At 44.4% G+C, this 22,663-nt stretch overlaps 1 pseudogene; it reads right to left on the reverse strand.

Annotated features, from left to right (window-relative positions):
* The window catches only part of LOC148148816 (uncharacterized), a 37,994-nt pseudogene extending 15,644 nt beyond the window's left edge, over positions 1–22,350 (reverse strand).
* Between the last annotated feature and the right edge of the window lie 313 nt (positions 22,351–22,663).

The following is a 22,663-nucleotide window of genomic DNA, read 5'->3' on the forward strand; positions in this document are numbered from 1 at the left end:
GATATTCACCTATATACCATTGCTTGCAAAGCTATGGGCCAAATGCTGGAAATCTGGATTTCTGTAATCCGGTCTTTATTAATGGCACAAATATGATGGACTAATGGCCTCCTTCTGTGCTGTAAACATCAATGAGTTTCCTATTTGTTGCGTACATGTTGCCCCTCAGCAATATAATCTGAACGCATAGCATTAGTTTCCACAGCAAAACAGAAAGTGCTGGATAAACTCAGCAAGGCTTGGCAGCATCTATGGGGAGGGAAATAGAATTAACATCCCTCTGTTTGTTATGAATCTTCTTCGAAACTGCTACCGATCCTGCCGAGTTTCTCCAGCGCTTTCACTGCTCAGTTCAGATCTCTAGCATCCGTAGTAATTTGTTTTTATAATGGTTTCCACATGTTCATTGCTGATACACAACTTGACTTTGCCATCACATTTCTCCACTATCCCACTGTTGCACAGCTTGTCTGATATCAAGTACAGAAATTTTCTTGTGTTGAATTCTACTACAACGTGTGACTCAATGTCAAATGTTGCAAGGGAATGCTTGTAAAGTGCTTTGGGGGAGTTTACTTATCAAAATGCAACAACATGAATTGAAGCAGTTGCAACAGTGCATCCAACAAAGCTGTTCCTGTTCAGCCGTAACAATGGCATCTACCTGACAAAGTTAAAAATTGCTCAGATATGACCTGCCCCCTGCCAATTACTTCACCATCAGTCTACTCTCCATCATCAGCAAGATGGTGAAAGGAATTGTCAACAGGGCTGTCAAGCAGAACATACTCACAAAGAAGCTGTTTGGGTTTCACCAAAATGATACAGATTGGATTGTAGCCTCGGCCTAACATGAGCCAGACAGCTGAATTCCAATCATGAGGTTAGAGTGACAAATAAAAACAGAAATTGGTGGAGAAATACAATATCAATGAAGAGAAAGTAGCATCAAGGTTTCAAATCCAGTCATCTCTCCTCAGCATCTGCATAGAGCAGCCCACCAGGATGATCAGAGCCATATTGGCTCCGGCATGTGTGCATCTGGCTGTTTCCCTGGAGAGATTGGCAAATGCCATGTAAAGCCTGATTCAGCACACTGAGTGTCTGGTGGATATGCACATGGACCTGCACTCCGTCTCTAATGACCATAGTGTGTAGCATCAATGGCAAGGTGAGAGGGGATGAGCAACACCGACTTCACTCCCTTTGATTAGATTAGATTCCCTACAGTGTGGAAACAGGCCCTTCGGCCCAACAAGTCCACACCGACCCTTCGAAAGGTAACCCATCCAGACCCATTTCCCTCTGACTAATGCACCTAATACTGTGGGCAATTTAGCATGGCCAATCCACCTGACCTGCACATCTTTGGACTATGGGAAGAAACCCATGCAGTCACGGGAAAAATGTGCAAACTCCACACAGACAGTCTGCCTGAGGCTGGAATCGAACCTGGGACCCTGGTGCTGTGAGGCAGCAGTGCTACCACTGAGCCACTGTGCCGCCCCCATGTGATGCTGAAGCCTGCAGGTACCTAAGTCAAGGAGAGTGGCCAGCATCTGGCCAGGACACACTAACTTAACTCAGGTCCTCCAAATGCTCCAGTGAAAGCTGGTCAGGTCCTCCAGAGCAAAGGATGCACCCTCAGCAGGCTATCACACCTCAGCTGTGGAAGCAAAGACTGCAGTTAGATGTAAGGGAGGGAAAGAAAAAGAGTGCACAGAGTGTACAGAAGTAGCATTGGTAACACATTATTATAAATTATGTAGCACTTTTTAAAAATATATACACACTTGCACTCTTAAAGTGCATATTTCAGTTTCATTTCTGCTGTTGGCCCTGGTTTGAAAGATGACCAGCACCAACAGACATCCCAATGATGGAAGAAATTGTAATGGCCAAATATTGCTCATCTTTGACAAGCGACTGACTCCTTGACTACAGCTGGCATCGCACCATTGATATTGATGACTCAGCCCAGTCATTATACTTTAACATGGATTACACTGAACTTAAAATCAATGTGCAGGGATTGTGCTAGATTCTGAGATGCACATGTCATTTCACACTTACACAGACACCCAGTGTGTGAGGGTATGAAGTCAGTGATGATTTCAAACACCTCTAGGAGGCTTGCTGTTTTTTTTTACCTATCGGTATTTCAGGTGAGGGCACTGCCACTGAAGGCTGGGAGATGTATGATGAGAAGTTCATTCTCCATTATTGTGCAGCTTTTTTCTGCAGACCTCCGCGCTCTCTCGAGTTAAATGGTTTATAACAGAATACTCAAGGATTTCATGGCTATATAATGGAAGGGCGAAAAGGACGTGGCTCAGGTTTCCATTCAACCTTGTTATCTTTCATGAGAGACTTCAGTGCAAAACTGTCAGCTTCAGGTGTTGACTGAAGCCTTATAAACTACCTTACCTTAGCACCATGTAATGTTAGTGCTCTGGCTCATTGGCAGCTGCTTTTTCACTGACAGTCAGTAAGTCAGAGCATCCGAAGATACCATGCATATATTCCTATGAATCAGTAAACATTTATTCAGCAACAGAAAAATTGAAGGATTGCAGAGATAACCAGGTTCACAAACCAGAAGCTGCTTGCTCTCTAACCAGCTGAGAGTTACATAGTGCAAGTCCAAACCCATTTCATTCATCCTAGCAACAGGTTTAAATTAGCTGCCTCTGGCTTCTCATGCTCAATGATGCATTAATCTATCATTCTCTCGCGAATGTCCCTCGTGGTCTATGCCTTAGTCATTTGTGTTACTTTCTGTTGGATCTATGACAAGCAGCCCCTGGTCAGTCCAAAGTGTGGATCAAGTCATTGTTGCACTCCTTGAACTTTTTTGTTGATAAATGTTTTTGTTTACTGATCCATATTACTGTATGTACAATATCTTCAACTGATCCCACCCTAAGGTATCTGCACTATCTTCTCACCATTCAACAGAAAACAGCAGTCAGTGAGAAAGGCCAGTTATACTAGAAGACATGAGGTTACGTGGATTTCAAGGCTTCAGTCAGCAAATGATATTTCAAGGATAGTCCTCAAGATATGCAACAGGTTGGGAGCAAAGCTGAGGCATTTGCTTTTACTCTCCGATCATAGGATTATTGTCAACGTTTCAGAGTTTATGTAGATGACTAAAATGTTATGAAACGCTAGAGCCTCTTGTTGAACAGCATTTAACCTGAAGGAGGAAACATCACGTATAGCTTTTCTCAACAGGCCACTGGACTTCCCATTGTGCACCCAGTGTTGAATGGCAGTGCACTTACTGAAAAAGCTGAGAGAGAGTGTGACCTTCTGCCTCCAAAGGTGTGTTGAATCATCTCTGTTTCAATGATCCCATTCAGAAGATGCGTGATGTACGCCGAGCAAACCCTAGCACAATACCTGTACATTTCTATTGGCCTCAGTGTAATTTATATTATCATGCAATATTTTAACTGTAGTCAACAAGATAACAGTTGAAGAATTCATAACATCTGAGGCTATCTTCATTCAAGGATTCAAATGTTCATCAGAGATGAACAATATTGATTACAACGTTGTTCATCCTTGGAATACCTGAAGACGCCATATTTATCTCAAATTAGTATGACTTCATCACAGTTGACAGCTACAAAAAGACTGGAGCAGACAGTTTAAGACTAAGTCAAAATAAAAATGTAAAATTACTTCCAATGCAGAGTCATCCATGCCACTTCTGTGCCCTTTGTGTTTTTCCGCCTACTGTCTGGAAGTGACGTGCAGCTGGATTGGAGGGAATCTGCTCTGTAATTAACCCCATTGGAAGACCTCTCAGGGTAAACCCAAGGTGCTTCTGTCTAGAGTGTCCAAGCCCGCTGTGTGTGTCCTGGCTAGACACACTCGCCCTTTTCAGTTTGGTCTTTTGCCAGCATTGGTATCACTGATAGGGATACGTGGAGCAGCTGAGCTCCTCTGGAATGCGCTGACAGGAATCTCTTGGGGTCATACATGGGGTAGCACTTACCCTTGTGGAACACAAAAGATTATTCAACAGCTTTCGACAAAGCTAAGCGCTTCCTTTAATCCCGTTGACTACGCCGGCCTGTCCCATTCTGTCTCTCTGGGCTGGCTCTGTCTAGTGGCTTGGCCTTCTTTGGCAAGCAGGAGGGAAAAGCGTTGCCTTATTTTGAATCACCTCATCCAGCAAACCACCCAGTGTCTGTCAATAAAGTGATTAGCTAATCGGCCTTTTCGGATCATGTGCTTCATGTCTCTGATCTTCATGTCCACATCCTTCCAGCTCTTTGCTGAACACGAAGGGTTGGCCTGTCACATTAATCATTCAGTTTATCAACCACTCATTAGAAGCAGCAGCCTACAGCAACTGGTGATATAGAATAACTCGCTATCTTTTGGGTTTTGCTTACTTCACAATCTGGAAATTTTCTGTCTGTGTATTATTGACACACACTCTGTTTACCTGCTTAGGAGCCAGAGAACTGTTACATGCCGATGATTCCTGGTCTCCAGAATTGGTCATTTGCCTCACAGCGCCAGAGACACAGGTTCAATTCTAACGTTGGCCGACTGCCTGTGTGGAGTTTGCACATTCTCCCCTTGTCTGCATAGGTTTCATCCAGGTGATCCGGTTTCCTCCCACAGTCCAAAAATGTGCAGGTTAGGTCAATTGGCCAGGAGAGTAACTCCTCTCCTTCCTCAGAAGGCTACAGAAATTCAGCATATTCACAATGACTATTATCAATTTGTAGTGATGCACCCTACAAAGCATCCTATCCATGTGCATCACAGCTTGTCATGGCAACTGCTCTGCACAAGACCACAACAAAATACAGAGTGTTGTGAATGCAGCCTAGTCCAACACACAAACCAGCCTTCCATCCATTGACTCTGTCATTATTTCCCGTTACCTGGGGAAAGCTACCAACATAACCAAAGGCCTCTCCCACCCCAGTTATACTCTCTTTTTCACCATCTACTATCAAAAATTTGAAAACATGTCACCACAAATCCAAGAACAGCTTCTTCCCTCTCTCTTGTCAGACGTATGAACTGACCTCTCATTTATTAGACCTTTGATCTTTCTCAGCACTATCTCTGCAGCTGTAACACTATTTTCTGTAATCCATTCTGCTTTCCTGATGTACTTCAGTAAGGTATGATTTGTCTGGATAGCACACAAAACAATACTTTTCACTGTATCCCAGTACACATGACAATAATAGATCCAAACAAATCAAAATTAAGGTAGGAAATTTCCCCAGCAAGCATACCATCAAGAAAACACATGTTTTCGCCTGATTATTTTTAACTTTACAAAAAATGACTATACTTCAATTAGTATTAAGTCATAAGACCATATGACATTGGAATAGAAGTAGGGTATTCAGCCATCTGCCATTCCAAGAGATCAAGACTAGATAAAAAAAACTGCAGATGTTGGAATCCAAGGTAGATAAACAGGAGGCTGGAAGAACACAGCAAGCCAGGTAGCATCAGGTGGTAGAGAAGTCAATGTTTCAAGTGTAAACCTTCTTCAGGACCGGGCGTGGGTGTAAGGGGGGCTGCAGATAAAAGGGGGTGCAGAGTTTTTGGTGGGGAGCAGTGTGAGGTGGTAAGTTAGGGAGAGGTGACTACGGGTACAGGGTATGACCTGATTGTCGATGGAGGAATGAGTCCAGTTTGTAGCTAGAAGGAAGGGTTGGTCAGAGGAATGGAAGGGAGAGGGAGGGGCTGGGTAGGGAGTCGGGTGATGGGAAGGGAGGTTATTTGAAGTTAAAGAACTTGCTGTTGAGTCTTCTGGGCTTAAGTCTGTCCATGTGGAAGATGACGTGTTGTTCCTCCAATTTTCAGTCTGATTCGCTAAGCCAATGGAGGATGCCAAGGATGATCATGTTGAAAAGGGAGTGGGAAGGGGAATTAAAATTGGTGGTGACTGGGAGGTCAGGTCTGACCTTACGTGCCCGACTGAAATGCTCAGCGAAATGTGCCCTGACTTTCTGTTTGGTCTCACCGTTGTAGAGGAGACCACATCAGGGACATCAGGGATACAGTCAACTAGGTTGGAGGAGAGGCAGGTGAGTGAGCCTCTGTCTCACCTGGAAGGACTGTTTGGGGCCCTGGATGGAGGTGAAGCATTGGTGTACTGGCAGGTCTTTCTTTTATGGTTGCAGGGGCAAGTACCTAGGGGTTTGGGGAGGTTGAATCAAGGATTGGAGACAGCAATGGTCCTTGCAGAAGGCAGAGAGGGGGTGGCGAGAGGAAAAGGTTGGAAAAGATCATGGCTGATTTGATAATCTTCAATTCCACTTCCCTGTCTTTTCCTCATAGCCTTTGATTCTCTCACTGATTAGAAAACTGTCTTTTTCATCCTTCAATATACTTAAATGCCCCACTCTCAATGGCCCTCTGTGGTAAAGAACTTCACAACCTCTGAGAGAAGAAGTTCAACATAGAACATAGAACATAGAAAAATACAGCGCAGTACAGGCCCTTTGGCCCTCGATGTTGCGCCGATCCAAGCCCACCTAACCTACACTAGCCCACTATCCTCCATATGCCTATCCAATGCCCTTTTAAATGCCCATAAAGAGGGAGAGTCCACCACTGCTACTGGCAGGGCATTCCATGAACTCACGACTCGCTGAGTAAAGAATCTACCCTAACATCTGTCCTATACCTACCACCCCTTAATTTAAAGCTATGCCCCCTCGTAATAGCTGACTCCATATGTGGATAAAGGTTCTCATGGTCAATCCTATCTAAACCCCTAATCATCTTGTACAGCTCTATCAAGTCACCCCTAAACCTTCTTTTCTCGAATGAAAACAGCCCCAAGTGCCTCAGCCTTTCCTCATACGATCTTCCTACCATACCAGGCAACATCCTGGTAAACCTCCTCTGCACCCGTTCCAGTGCCTCCACATCCTTCCTATAGTATGGCGACCAAAACTGCAAAACTGCCCCCCGTAAACACTCACACACTCCCCCCCGTAAACACACACACACTCCCCCTGTAAACACACACACACACACTCCCCCCCGTAAACACACACACACAATCCCTCCCCCGTAAACACACACACACACACACACTCCCCCCCCCCGTAAACACAAACTTGATCTTTGTCATAAATGGGCATTTTTATTTGGAGGTTATGCACAGTGGTCCTAGACTCTATCGCACAAGGGGAGTCAACCCTTTGGCATCTACCTTGTCAAGTCTCCTAAGAATGTGATGTGTTTCAGTAAGGTTGCCTCTCATTCTTCTCCATCCCAATAAGTACAAGACTAATATTTCAACCTCGCCTCAGAAGGCAGTGCTTACATACCTGGTGTTGATCAGTCTTTGTTAAAAAAATCATTCATGGGATGAGGGCAACGTTGGCTCAGCAGCATTTATTTCCCATCCCGAATTGCCCAGAGGGCAGTTAAGAATCAACCATATTGCTGTGGGTCTGGAGTCACATGTAGGTCAGACCGGGTAAGGATGGCTGTTCTTTTCCCTAAAGGACAGAAGTGAACCAGATGGGCTTTTCTGACAACCATTTCATGGTCATCATTAGATTTTAATTCCAGATATTTATAGAACATAGAGCATAGAACATAGAACATTACAGCGCAGTACAGCCCTTTGACCCTCAATGTTGTGCCAACCTGTGGAACCAATCTGAAGCCCATCTATCCTACACTGTTCCATTCTCACCCATATGCCCATCCAATGACCATTTAAATGCCCTTAAAGTTGGCGAGTCTACTACTGTTGCAGGCAGTGCATTCCACACCCCTACTACTCTCTGAGTAAAGAAATTACATCTGACATCTGTCCTATATCTCTCACCCCTCAATTTAAAGCCATGTGCCCTCGTGCTAGCCCTCACCATCCGAGGAAAAAGGCAATAATTCATTATTACTCTCCACCCTATCTAACTCTCTGATTACTTTATATGTCTCAATTAAGTCACCTGTCAACCTTCTTCACTCTAACGATAACAGCCTCACATCCTTCAGCCTTTCTTCATAAGACCTCCCCTCCATACCAGGCAACATCCTAGTAAATCTCCTCTGAACCCTTTCCAAAGCTTCCACATCCTTCCTATAATGCAGTGACCAGAACTATACACAATACTCCAAATGTGGCCTCACCAGAGTTTTGTACAGCTGCAACATGATCTCTTGGTTCTGAAATTCAATCCATCTCCTAATAAAAGCTAACACACCATATGCCTTCTTAACAACCTTGTCAACCTGGGTAGCAACTTTCATGGATCTATACACATGGACACTGAGATCTCTCTCTACCAAGAGTGTTACCATTATCCCAGTACTCTGCATCCCTGTTATTCCTTCCAAAGTGAATTACCTCACACTTTCCAAGCTAAACTCCATTTGCCACCTCTCAGCCAAGCTCTGCAGCTTATCTATGTCTCTCTGTAACCCACAACATCCTTCGTCACTATCCACAACTCTACGACCTTAGTGTCATCCACAAGCTTACTAACCCATCCTTCTATGCCCTCATCCAGGTCATTCACATAAATGACAAACAATAGTGTACCCAAAACAGATCTCTGTGGTACCCCACTAGTAACTGAACTCCAGGATGAATATTTCCCACCAGCCACCACCTTCTGTCTTTTCTCAGCCAGCCAATTTCTGATCCAATCCATTAAATCGCCTTCAATCATGCCTCCATGTTTTGTACAATAGACTACCACTGAGAACTTTATCAAACATTGTACTGAAATGAGGAAGCTTATTGAATTCAAATTACACATCTGCCATGGTAGGATTGGAATCTGGGTTCCCCAACTGTTATTTGGGTTACTGGATTAACAGTTCAGTGATAATACCACTAGGCCATCACCTCCCCTATCTTCACTTTTCTTAAAAATCACTTGCAGACATCTGGTGGTCATCAAAGTCACTATGCAAGTACAAACCTTTTATTTAATCCGAGCAACAGTAATGACATTTTTATTCTGTGGAGTTTACTGCTTCTTGAGTCTTTCAACCACTATATCAAACCAGAAGGTGGTTGTTGGGTGACAGAGGATTTCTTTTTTAAACCTGTCAGTGATTCAACTCCTCATTACAACTGGATACTACACAGCTCTTATACAATGAGAGCAAAGACACCATGAAAAACATCCTCATGAAAAACATAGTGGGTTGCTGCATCAGCACTTCTGCTGTCTCAACCATTTTGGAAGAACTCTCCAATATTCACAGGAGCAGTGGGCCCGTTTTACACTAGTTCTATCATCTAAAACCTGGTCAGCATGAGGGCAACTCTCTTGCTTGCTATATGGTGAGTGAGGAAGAAATGATAAGGGAAAGATGAAGCAGAAAGGAGTTGACAACAAGCAGATCCCTGTTCCTATCAACTTCCAAGATCTGGTCAGCAAGTTCTTATTTCAGTCAACATAATAACAAATCTCCATTGTACAGCATTCCAAAAACTTACCATTCATCTGTTCTGAATGATACAGCTTCAGCATATTTAACTTCTTTCCAGTTAATACTATTTCCAGGATGAGCCCAAATCCAAATGGATCAATATTTCACAGTATTCCAAAAATTATAATTTATCCCCTTAAAAGTAATCTACACAATTAAAAGATCTTTACTTTCAAAACAAAATGATCACAGATTCACCAAATATTTAAAACTAATTACCAATTTTTCTCATTGCTAGCACTTCCACATCAGTCATCAATGAGTCATCAATAGATTTCTTTTTGAGCTTTTGTCAATTGGATCATATGGGCATAACTCTGAAGTAAGGTGTTTATCCGTATTTTACATTGAGTTGAAAGTACATTTCAAAATATTCCCAAATGCAACATTCATCAAAGGCACTAATCTTATGTGAACTTGGTCTCCCTACTGAGAAATACAGCAACATAGCAACCTGTTTTTTTGTTATCTGTAGTTTTACAAACAGTCACGAGTTAATCGTGCTTTGTGATTCCCATGCCTGATTACCGGTGTTATCCAGTTGTCCTCCCACTGTTTTAGACAATAAATTATTGTTACAACAGCGACAGGGTCAAGTAGCACATAGGTTTGTTGCAATTATCTGTTGAATACTGAAATGAAGTAAAAGAAAGGCCTTTAACCAAGTTTAAAATCATGATATTTGCAGAAATTAAAATATATAAAAACAGAAAATAGTGACAGTATGGAACCCATGACCACTTAAATTGAGAAATGATGCATTTGTTGAAAATGTGGAGGAAGAAATAAAATGATTTGTCACATGGTTGAGATGTGGATAGGAGGAGTTTAATACAAATCATAAACAACATAAATCCTTTGCAATCAATGGCTGATTCTATGTTGTAAAATTCTAATGCATGCTAGCAGGTTTCTAGTGTAATTCTTCACTGTGAATGAGAGTAATAAGTTCATGTAATGAGAGAATTTTATTTAGTTGTTCATGTGATATGTGTTGCCGGTTAGGTGATCGCTTAACACCCTTTCCAAACTGACCTAGACAAGGTGACAATAAGTTGCTTTCTTAAATTAATGCAGTCCTGGGGTGTAGTGACACACAAAGTGTTGGTAGGAAGGGGATTCTACTATTTTGCTCCAGCAGCAGTAAAGGAAGGGCAATTTACACCCAAGGTAGAATGGTGTGTAGCATGAATGGGAGTATACAAGGGTGGTTCCCACACATCCATTTCTCTTAGTCTTCTTGGCTGGTAGAGGTTGTGTCTTTGGGTGGCATTACCTGAGGAGCCTTGATGAATTATTGCAGCTCACTCTGTGTCATGGCAAAGGGAGTGAATGGTAAGCTGATATTTGGGACACCAATCAAGCAAGCTGATTTATCCTGGATATGTCAAACTTCCTAACTGCTGTTAGAGCTGCGCTCATTCAAGTAAGTGGCAATGTTCCACCATACTCTTGACTTGTGCTTTGTAGAAATTGAACAGGCACTGGGTAAACAGAAGTAGAATTACTTGCTGTGGAATTCCTGGTGTCTTACCTGATTTTGTGGTCAAGTTATTTATGTGCCTAATCCAGTTCATATTCAGGTCAATGGCAATCGCCAGGATGTTGCTAATGGGTGATTCAGTGATGGAATGCCATTGAACATCAAAAGCAATAAGGGGATGATTCACTTTTGTTGGCAATGGTCATTGCCTGGCACTTTTGAGTTATGAATATTACTTGCCATGTAAATCTTTTCTGAACCTTTTCCAATTTCACAACATCCTTTCTACAGGAGGGAGACCAGAGTTGCACACCGTATTCCAAAAATGGCCTAACCAATGTCTTGTACAGCTGCAATGTGACTTTCCAACTCCTATACTCAATGCTTTGACCAATAAACACTTTCTTTACTATCCTATTTACCTTCAAGTTAACTTTCAAGGAACTGTGAGCCTGCTCTCCAAGGCCTCTTTGTTCAGCAACACCTCCCAGGATCTTATCATTAAGTGTATAGATCCTGCCCTGTTTTGCATTTCCAAAATGCAGCACCTTATATTTATCCAAATTAAATTCCATCTGCCACTCCTGAGCCCATTGGCCCATCTGATCAAGATCCCATTGTACTCTGAGGTAAAGTTCTTCAATCAGTTAAATGCAGTCTTGAGGTTCAGGAAATTCTTACCTCCCCTGAATAAGTCAGTTTTTTGGGCCATGTTTGGACCATCTTCCTGATGAGGTCAGGAGCCAAGTGGCTCTGGTGGAATCCAAACTGAGTGCCAGTGAGCACATTATTCCATTGTAAGTACGGCTTGATAACACATTGGTGATGACCCCATCTGCCATTTTGCTGATGATGGAAAATAAACTGAAAAAGTTTATACTGACTTGCAATTGGCTGGTTTGGATTTGTCCTGCTTTTATTGTGCATATGACATACTTGGGAAATTTTACACATTGTTGAGTAGATGCTATACTCTAACAGCTTGGCTCATGGAGGGAACTTGTTCTGGGATACAAATCTTAATCATTATTGCTGGAATACTGTCCTGACACGTAGCCTTGCAGTGTTCAGTGCCTTTGTCTATTTCTTAGCATCACATAGAATGAACTGAATTAGTTGAAGACTCATCTGGTATGTGATGCTGGAGGACCATTGGAGGAAATGGAAATGAATCATTTACTCAATATTCCTGACTGAAGCTGGATGCAAATCCTTCAATCTTGTATTTTCCTTGTTGAAGGTTGGGATATTTGTGGTCCCACTTTTTCCTGTTAAATGTTTAATTATCCATCAACATTTATAAATGAATATGACAGGACAGTAAAGCTTAGAACTGATTGGTTGTTTGTGAGATAATTTAGCTCTGTGCATCGCATGTTGCTTCTCCTATTCAGCATTCAAGTAATCCAGTGTTGGAGCTCCACCAGGTTGACATCCTGATTTTTAGCTATGCCTGGTTGTTCCTGAAATGATGTTTTGCATTCTTCATTGAACCAGAGTTGATCTTCCAGCTTGTTGGAAGTAATTGAGAGAGAAATATACCAGATAATGAGACATCTGGTATGAAATATACCAGATAATGTGGCTGAATATTAGTGTGTTGCAGGTGCCTCACAGCACCTCATTAATGCCCAGTTTGAGTTGCTAGCTCTGATTAGATTTGGTCCCATTTAGCACAGTGGTAGTGCCACACAACACGATTAATTCATTCTCCCAGTTCCTCCACCACTATCACATTTGTTCTGATGATGTCAACTTTGACAAAGGAGCCTCTGAAATGTCCATCTTCTTCCTCAACTGAGGATTCCCCAGCATCCTAGTTGACCGGGCCCTCAGCCGGGGCCAACCCATTTCCCACACTTCAGCCCTTGCCCCTTCCCTTCCCTACTGCAACAGTGATCGAGGGTCGTCATTGTCCTTACCTACCATCCCACCAAACAGAGGAACAGAAGCCACTAGCCAGAGGATCATTAGCTGTCATTTCCACCACTTCCAGCACGATGCCACTATCAGACACATCTTCCCCTCCCTTCCCTTGTCCACCTTCCACAGAGATTGTTCCTCCAGGACACCCTTGTCCACTCTTTCTTCACTCCCAACACCCTGCCTCATGGCACTTTCCATTACAACCGCAAAACATTTAACACTTGCCCATTTATTTTTTCATTCCTCAGTATCCAAGGGCCCAAACGCATCTTACAGGTGAAGCAAATGCTTTACCTACACGTCACACAATCTAGTCACCTGCATTCGCTGCTCACAGTGTGGTCTCCTCTACACTTGGGAAACAAAGCAAAGACTGGGTGATCGCTTCGTGGAACACCTACTTTCTGTCCGCAAAAAAGACCCTGAGCTTTCAGTTGCCTGCTACTTCAATACACCACTGTGTTCCCTGGCTGACATCTCTGTCTCAGGCTCGCTGCAATGCTCCACCAAAGCTCAGCACAAGCTGGAAGAACAGCACCTCATTTTCCACTTGTGGATCCTGCAGCTTTCTGGACTCAATATCAAGCTCCATAACTTTAGGGCCTGAGCTCTCCCATGTCCTTATCCTAACCCCCACACATCAGACCTTGTTAACACACAGATGGAAATGTGTTGCTGGAAAAGCGCAGCAGGTCAGGCAGCATCTAGGGAACAGGAGAATCGACGTTTCGGGCATTAGCCCTTCTTCAGGAATGAGGAAAGTTGGTCCAGCAGGCTAAGATAAAAGATAGGGAGGAGGGACTTGGGGGAGGGGCGTCGGAAATGTGATAGGTGGAAAGAGGTCAAGGTGAGGGTGATAGGTCAGACTGGGGTGGGGGCGGAGAGGTCGGGAAGAAGATTGCAGGTTAGGAAGGCGGTGCTGAATTCAATGGATTTGACTGAGACAAGGTGGGGGGAGGGGAAATGAGGAAACTGGCGAAATCCGAGTTCATCCCTTGTGGTTGGAGGGTTCCTAGTCGGAAGATGAGGCGCTCTTCCTCCAACCGTCGTTTTGTTGTGGTCTAGCGATGGAGGAGTCCAAAGACCTGCATATCCTTGGTGGAGTGGGAGGGGGAATTGAAATGTTGAGCTACAGGGTGGTTGGGTTGGTTGGTCCGGGTGTCCCAGAGGTGTTCTCTGAAACGCTCCGCAAGTAGGCGGCCTGTCTCCCCAATATAGAGGAGGCCACATCGGGTGCAAAGGATGCAATAGATGATATGTGTGGAGGTACAGGTGAATCTGTGGCGGATATGGAAGTTTCCTTTGGGGCCTTGGAGGGAGGTGAGGGGGGAGGTGTGGGCGCAAGTCTTGCACCTCCTGCGGTTGCAGGGGAAGGTGCCGGGAGTGGAGGTTGGGTTGGTGGGGGGGTGTGGATCTGACGAGGGAGTCACGGAGGGAGTGGTCTTTACGGAATGCTGATAGGAGAGGGGAGGGAAATATATCCTTGGTGGTGGGGTCCGTTTGGAGGTGGCGGAAATGACGGCGGATGATGCACTGTACATGGAGGTTAGTGGGGTGGTAGGTGAGGACCAGTGGGGTTCTGTCCTGGTGGCGGTTGGAGGGGCGGGGTTCAAGGGCAGAGGATCGGGAAGTGGAAGAGATGCGGTGGAGGGCATCGTCGACCACGTCGGGGGGGAAATTGCGGTCCTTGAAGAAGGAGGCCATCTGGGATGTGCGTTTTTGGAACTGGTCCTCCTGGGAGCAGATGCGGCGGAGTCGAAGGAATTGGGAGAATGGGATGGCGTTTTTACAGAGGGCAGGATGGGAGGAGGTGTAGTCCAGGTAGCTGTGGGAGTCGGTCGGTTTGTAGTAGATGTCCGTGTTGATTCGGTCGCCTGAGATAGAAATAGAAAGGTCGAGGAAGGGGAGGGAGGAATCTGAGACTGTCCAGGTGAATTTGAGGTCGGGGTGGAAGGTGTTGGTGAAGTGGATGAACTGTTCAACCTCCTCGTGGGAGCATGGATTGTTCCACATATCCTACGAAGAGGCAGGCATAGCTGGGGCCCATGCGGGTGCCCATGGCTACTCCTTTCGTTTGGAGGAAGTGGGAGGATTGGAAAGAGAAGTTGTTCAGGGTGAGGACCAGTTCAGTCAGTCGAAGGAGGGTGTCAGTGGAAGGGTACTGGTCGGTACGGCGGGAAAGAAAGAAGCAGAGGGCTTTGAGTCCTTCGTGATGGGGGATGGAGGTGTACAGGGACTGGATGTCCATGGTGAAAATAAGGCGTTGGGGACCGGGGAAGCGAAAATCATGGAGCAGGTGGAGGGCATGGGTGGTGTCCCGAATGTAGGTGGGGAGTTCTTGGACTAAGGGGGACAGGACGGTGTCAAGGTATGCGGAACACACAGTCTGCTATTACACACAACCCAATGTTAGCCACTAACAATGTCGAATAATAGCTATTCCCTTTTAGCCAGATCATTATCCACTCCTTTGTCTGTTCAACTGCTCTAACTCCTTTGACTCTGTCCCCACCTATTGATTACTCCTTAACCGCTCCCCCCACCTTATCTTCTGCATATAAACCAACATTTTCTTAGCTACCAACAGTTCTGAGGAAGGGTCACTGACCTGAAATATTAACTTTGATTTCTCTCCACAGAAGTTCAAGGCATGCTGAGGTTTTCCAGCAATTTCTATTTTTGTTTATGATGAAGTCTATGATCAATGTGAGAACTAGGCTTCCTCTCAAGAAGGAATGTCGCTTCTGCTGATATTGTTATGGATGGGTGTGTCATCGACAGGAGGTCGGTGAGGATGTGGTCAAGTAGATGTCTTATGTTATTTTTTCCCACACTGTCTGATGCAGGTCCTTGGGAGTCAACAAGCTTGGTCAGCAGTGGTGCTATTGTGCCACTCTCAATGGGGGACATTGATGTCCCACAACCAGAGCACATGGTGTATCCTTATCAGTCATGTGTTTTCTACAAGTAGTGTGCAACATGATGGAAGGCTAAGGGGGAAGGGAGCAGTTCTTAGAAATCAGAAGGTTTCCTTGTCTGTGTATGACCTGATATCATTCAACTTCATGGGGCCTGGAGTCACACTGGAGGACTCCCTGACTATAACATAGCTAAAGGTACCATTGCAGTATGCCTCAACATATTGTTATTAAATAGCATGGAGGAATTAAATAATGTAGTGGCAAAGATGAATGAAGTAAACAGATAAGAACAAATTGTTATGTTTGTGTATAGATGAAGAGGTAAATAGAAATAATAGAGGCTGACAAAGGAGCCATTAAGGTGACTGAACCAAACGATTTCAGCAAAATGTGGAGTGTTATGGTTTTACTGATTTGATTATGAGTAAATTAGAACCAATCAGGATTTATAGGTAGCAGATAATGTTGGTGGGAGAAATGCATACTAGATACCAAGCTTTTATACCAAAGCTCTGTTCACAATCCTTATGGCTTTATGTTAAAGACATTTGAAAGGGTAATTGATCTGTGCAGCCACCTTTTGAAACATACAATTTATCACTGCATGTTATGCAACATATAAAATGACCATCGATAGATACAATCTTTACTTAAAGGGATGACCTTTTGAGATCCCATCATTCAAGCTGTTCCCTGTTAGACAACTCGAGTCTCCATAAACAAGCTAAACCAGAGACAGCCAATTGTATTACACTTGTGGTGATTGTTACATAGTTTGAAAGTTTAGACACTAATTGGTTATTCTTTTTTTTCTCTGCGAATAACTAATCAATCCCTCTGGGAGAAGCAGGCAAGCTATTAAATGTGAATAGCTGACTATGAAAACGCCTATTTAATCTTCCTCATTACACTGGCTAAAATCATTCACTTAAAACTTGTTTTTATGTTGTGAGATTAACTTAGTTAAACATGTCAAAATACTTTGTAGAAATGTTACCAGACTGAATTTGACACTGAGTGCTTAAGGAAATATTGGAATAACTGACCTAAAACTTTGTCAAAAAGATATGTTTAAAGAATATTTTTAAGACTGCTCAATTTAGGGGAGAGTTTATGATGTGTGTTTCATATTTCATGGCTAGGCAGCTGAGATCTGACCACCAGTGGAAGAGCAACTAAATTGGAAAGACACTGACGACAGAGATGGAAAAATTCTAAGTTCCAGGAGGTTACAGAGATAATGAGGGATGGGTCATTGGTGGGGGATGGGGTGTGGAATTTGAATCAAAAGGATATTATGCTGCTAGAATTGGAGCTAATGTATGTTAGTGGATAAAGGGTGATGGCTGATTGGAATCAAGTGCAATTTCAGTATGCAAGAAGCAGGTCTTTTTTAACAAACTAAAGTTTACAAAGGTAGAAAAATGATTGGCCACTGAGGAAAGTTTTGACTGTTCTTTGTATCTTCAATCGAACACTTGTTTTGGACTTTTTTTTGCCAACAGGTATTCATTATTCTGTCATTCTCACCTCCTATGACACATCCTTTGTTTAATTACTTGTACCATTCCCACTGCCACTGGCTGTGCCCCACTAACTCTACCACTACTTAACAGCTTCCATTTCCTGATCCATTGTAGACCTTCCATTTTGTTCTTTTTCCATTCTTCTTCGTATGTTCTGCTTAATAGTTCTGGACCTAATAGTTGAAAATGTCCCTGGCTTTGAATGTACGGACAAGGAGCAACAATAGGCTACTCAGCCCTGTGAGTCAGCATCATCATTCAATAAAATCATGGCTGATTTGATTTTAATCTCAACTCTATATTCTTGAGTATCCCCGATAATCTTTCATTCCCTTGGTAATCAAGAGTCCATCCACTTCTGTTTTATCAATATTTAAAGATATAAAGAAAAGAATTTCAAAGACACTCATCCATCTGAGAGGAAAAACAAATTCTTCATCTGTTTTAAAAGGTAACCTCTTATCTTAAATTATGATCCCTAGTTTTGGATTCTCTCACAAGAAGAAACATGCTTTCAACATCCACCTGGTCAAATCCCAAGTCAGTCAATTTTTTAAATGCCAAAGGGTATAGGCCTCGCCTATCTAGTCTTTCCTGAAAAGGTTATTTACACATTTCAGGTGTTAGACTATTAAACCTTCTCTGAACTGCTCCCTTCCATGAGGACTCAAAGTGATCAAGGCTGTTTTCCCTGGAGCATCAAAGGCTGAGGGACAACCTTATAGAGATTTATAAAATAATGAGGGTCATGGATAGGGTAAATAGTCAAGGTCTTTTCCCAGAGTAGGGGAGTCCAGAACTAGAGGATATCGGTTTAAGGTGAGAGGGGGCAAATTTAAAAGGCAAATTCTTTCTCCCAAAGTGGTGTGTGCATGGAATGAGCTACTAGAGGAGGTGGCAGAGGTGAGTATAGCTACAATATTTAAAAGATATCTGAATGACTATATGAATAGGAAGACTTTAGAAGGACATGGGCCAAGTGCTGGTAAAAAGGACTCGATCAGTTTGGGATATCTATTGGCATGGATGAGTTGGATTAAACTGTCTGTTTCCATGCTGTATAACTCTATGACTCTTCAACCCAAGTGGACTGGTAGCAGCAACTTAAGGATAAAGCTGTGTCATTGCAATGAGAGGCTTTTATGGAGGAAATGGCAAGAGTACGCAGCATTCATGTTCCCATAAAGACAAGGGACATGAAGGGTAGGGTTAAGAAAGAAACAGATATGGCAAATGCTGAAGGCTCAGTATGGTAGAGTTCGTGGTGGAGCATAAAGTGTTAGGGGATCTTTAAAAGAAAATTAGGAAAGCTAAAAGAATGCATGAGAAAGCATTGGTAGGTAGTATAAAGAAAAAAAAAGTGAGCTTAAAAGAAATAAACATTTAAAGAGCAATTGAATGACCCATGACATGGGCACAGTCCCACAGATATATGTCAATCTTTACATGAAAAGAGATGACCCAGGTTATCAGGATGGAGATCTGCTAATTATTAGAAGAAATTAACGTAGATTAAGGGGATGTACTTGTGCGGTAAGCAGCCTTTAAAAAGTGGACACATTTGTAGACCCAGATGGAATCTAACCCAGGCTTTTCAAGATGGAAAGAGAGAAGATATCAAGTGGCCTGGCATTAATTTTCAAATTCTCTCTGGCCACAGGTGAGGTGCCAGGTGACTGGAGGACTGCTATTCCATTGTTAAAAATATGGGGATAGACCAGGAAATTACAGCCACCCAGACTAACCTTGCTGGTGGGGAAGTTACTAGAATTGTGAAGAACACAGGCATCAGCACTTGGATAGACATGGATTAAATGGGGGTAATAAGCATAGATTTGCTAAGGGAAGATTGTGTTTGACAAACTTCATCAAAGCACTTGAGGAAGCAACCAGGAGGGTTGGTGAATTTGATGCATTTGATGTGGTTTACATGGACTTCAGCAGACAAAGTGGCATGTTGGATCCAAATTTTGCTTGGAGGCAGGAGGCAAAAAGTGATCATAGAGGGCTACATCTGTGGCTGGAACTGTGTTCCAATGGGATTTGGCATGGCATGATGCTGGACCCCTTACTGTTTCTGGTATACATTCATGACTTGGACCTAAATGTAGGCGGTGTTATCATGAAGTTTGCAGATCATTCAAAAATCATCAGATAATAAATAGGAGGATAGCTATAAATTGCAGGAGGATATCAACAGACTGATACACTGGACAGAACAATGGCACATAACCTTCAACTGAGAAAACAGAAGTGATGCATTTGAAAGGGTTAACAAGGAAAGGAATTACACTTCAGATGGCAATGTAAGATCAGAGGAACCTTGGTGTGCATGTCCAAAATTTCTTGAAGGTAGCAGGGCAGGAAGTTAAGATGGTTAAGAAGCCATATAGGACATTTGCCTTTTTTAGTTGAAGTATACTGTACAAGGGCAGGGATTTTATTCTGGAATTGTATAAAATGCTGGTTAAACTTGGAATACTGCATGTAGTTTTGATCAGCACATTATAGGAAGCATATGATTGCACTAGGGATGGTGCAGATAATATTTCCCCGAATTATGCCTGAACTGGCAGGTCTGAAGCTACGAGGAAAGAATAAAAAGGCTGGGATTGTTGTCCTTAGAGTGCTGAAGGTTGTGAGGGGACCTGATAGAAATGTTTGAAATTATAAGGGAATGATAAGGATAAAAAGGTCAATTCAGGATCAAAGGGTGAGATTTCAAACAACACAGGAGCAGGTAGTGAGCTGATGCAGGAGGGATTCTCATAAGTTATCATCACTCTCTCCTCAACCTGAGGAGAATGACCAAATGAGCAGTACATCTCACAAATCCATGGTGCGTGGATGTAAATGGTGATCATTAACTAGTATATTATAGAAAGATGAATGGAAACAGGGAGGTCAAAAAGGTGTTGGTCAAAGAGGGGCAGCAACACAAAAGGGAACATGAGGATTGGTAAATCAATGTTACACTCAAGCAATGACTGGAGATCACTCTCAAAGACACAAAGTTGAAAACTTGTCACCTTCGCATCAAGCTCAATGCACAATAAGTTGAAAAAATAACTACCACCATACGCGGAGTAGGTGAACAAAGTTACTGCTTTTCTCTCTGGCGGTGGAGTACTCTGTTGCTGTGGTTCTGTTCGCCGAGCTGGAAGTTTTTGTTGCAAACGTTTCGTCCCCTGTCTAGGTGACATCCTCAGTGCTTGGGAGCCTCCTGTGAAGCGCTTCTGTGGTGTTTCCTCCGGCATTTATAGTGGCCTGTCCCTGCCGCTTCCGGTTGTCAGTTTCAGCTGTCCACTGTAGTGGCCGGTATATTGGGTCCAGGTCTATGTGTTTGTTGATGGAGTTTGTGGATGAGTGCTGAAAATGTGTTGCTGGAAAAGCGCAGCAGGTCAGGCAGCAGGTCATCCAGGGAACAGGAGAATCGACGTTTCGGGCATAAGCCCTTCTTCAGGAATGAGGAAAGTTTGTCCAGCAGGCTAAGATAAAAGGTAGGGAGGAGGGACTTGGGGGAGGGGCGTCGGAAATGTGATAGGTGGAAAGAGGTCAAGGTGAGGGTGATAGGTCAGACTGGGGTTGGGGCGGAGAGGTCGGGAAGAAGATTGCAGGTTAGGAAGGCGGTGCTGAATTCAATGGATTTGACTGAGACAAGGTGGGGGGAGGGGAAATGAGGAAACTGGCGAAATCCGAGTTCATCCCTTGTGGTTGGAGGGTTCCTAGGCGGAAGATGAGGCGCTCTTCCTCCAACCGTCGTTTTGTTGTGGTCTAGCGATGGAGGAGTCCAAAGACCTGCATATCCTTGGTGGAGTGGGAGGGGGAATTGAAATGTTGAGCTACAGGGTGGTTGGGTTGGTTGGTCCGGGTGTCCCAGAGATGTTCTCTGAAACGCTCCGCAAGTAGCCGGCCTGTCTCCCCAATATAGAGGAGGCCACATCGGGTGCAGAGGATGCAATAGATGATGTGTGTGGAGGTGCAGGTGAATCTGTGGCGGATATGGAAGTTTCCTTTGGGGCCTTGGAGGGAGGTGAGGGGGGAGGTGTGGGCGCAAGTCTTGCACCTCCTGCGGTTGCAGGGGAAGGTGCCGGGAGTGGAGGTTGGGTTGGTGGGGGGTGTGGATCTGACGAGGGAGTCACGGAGGGAGTGGTCTTTACGGAATGCTGATAGGAGAGGGGAGGGAAATATATCCTTGGTGGTGGGGTCCGTTTGGAGGTGGCGGAAATGACGGCGGATGATGCACTGTACATGGAGGTTAGTGGGGTGGTAGGTGAGGACCAGTGGGGTTCTGTCCTGGTGGCGGTTGGAGGGGCGGGGTTCAAGGGCAGAGGATCGGGAAGTGGAAGAGATGCGGTGGAGGGCATCGTCGACCACGTCGGGGGGGAAATTGCGGTCCTTGAAGAAGGAGGCCATCTGGGATGTGCGTTTTTGGAACTGGTCCTCCTGGGAGCAGATGCGGCGGAGTCGAAGGAATTGGGAGAATGGGATGGCGTTTTTACAGGGAGCAGGATGGGAGGAGGTGTAGTCCAGGTAGCTGTGGGAGTCGGTCTGTTTGTAGTAGATGTCCGTGTTGATTCAGTCACCTGAGATAGAAATAGAAAGGTCGAGGAAGGGGAGGGAGGAATCTGAGACTCTCCAGGTGAATTTGAGGTCGGGTTGGAAGGTGTTGGTGAAGTGTATGAACTGTTCAACCTCCTCGTGGGAGCACGAGGCGGCGCCGATACAGTCATCGATGTAGCGGAGGAAAAGGTGGGGGGGTGGGGCCAGTGTAGTTGCGGAAGATGGACTGTTCCACATATCCTACGAAGAGGCAGGCATAGCTGGGGCCCATGCGGGTGCCCATGGCTACTCCTTTCGTTTGGAGGAAGTGGGAGGATTGGAAAGAGAAGTTGTTCAGGGTGAGGACCAGTTCAGTTAGTTGAAGGAGGGTGTCAGTGGAAGGGTACTGGTCGGTACGGCAGGAAAGAAAGAAGTGGAGGGCTTTGAGTCCTTCGTGATGGGGGATGGAGGTGTACAGGGACTGGATGTCCATGGTGAAAATAAGGCGTTGGGGACCGGGGAAGCGAAAATCATGGAGCAGGTGGAGGGCATTGGTGGTGTCCCGAACGTAGGTGGGGAGTTCTTGGACTAAGGGGGACAGGACGGTGTCAAGGTATGCGGAGATGAGTTCGGTGGGGCAGGAGCAGGCGGAGACAATGGGTCGGCCGGGGCAGTCAGGTTTGTGGATTTTGGGCAGGAGGTAGAAACGGGCGGTGCGGGGTTGTGGGACTATGAGGTTGGAGGCGGTGGATGGGAGATCCACCGAGGTGATGAGGTTATGGACGGTCTGGGAGATGATGGTTTGG

This window comes from Chiloscyllium plagiosum, unplaced genomic scaffold, assembly GCF_037043375.1.
Source record: "Chiloscyllium plagiosum isolate Xiang-an unplaced genomic scaffold, Cpla_swu_hap1 HiC_scaffold_11, whole genome shotgun sequence".
In the NCBI taxonomy this organism is placed as follows: domain Eukaryota; kingdom Metazoa; phylum Chordata; class Chondrichthyes; order Orectolobiformes; family Hemiscylliidae; genus Chiloscyllium; species Chiloscyllium plagiosum.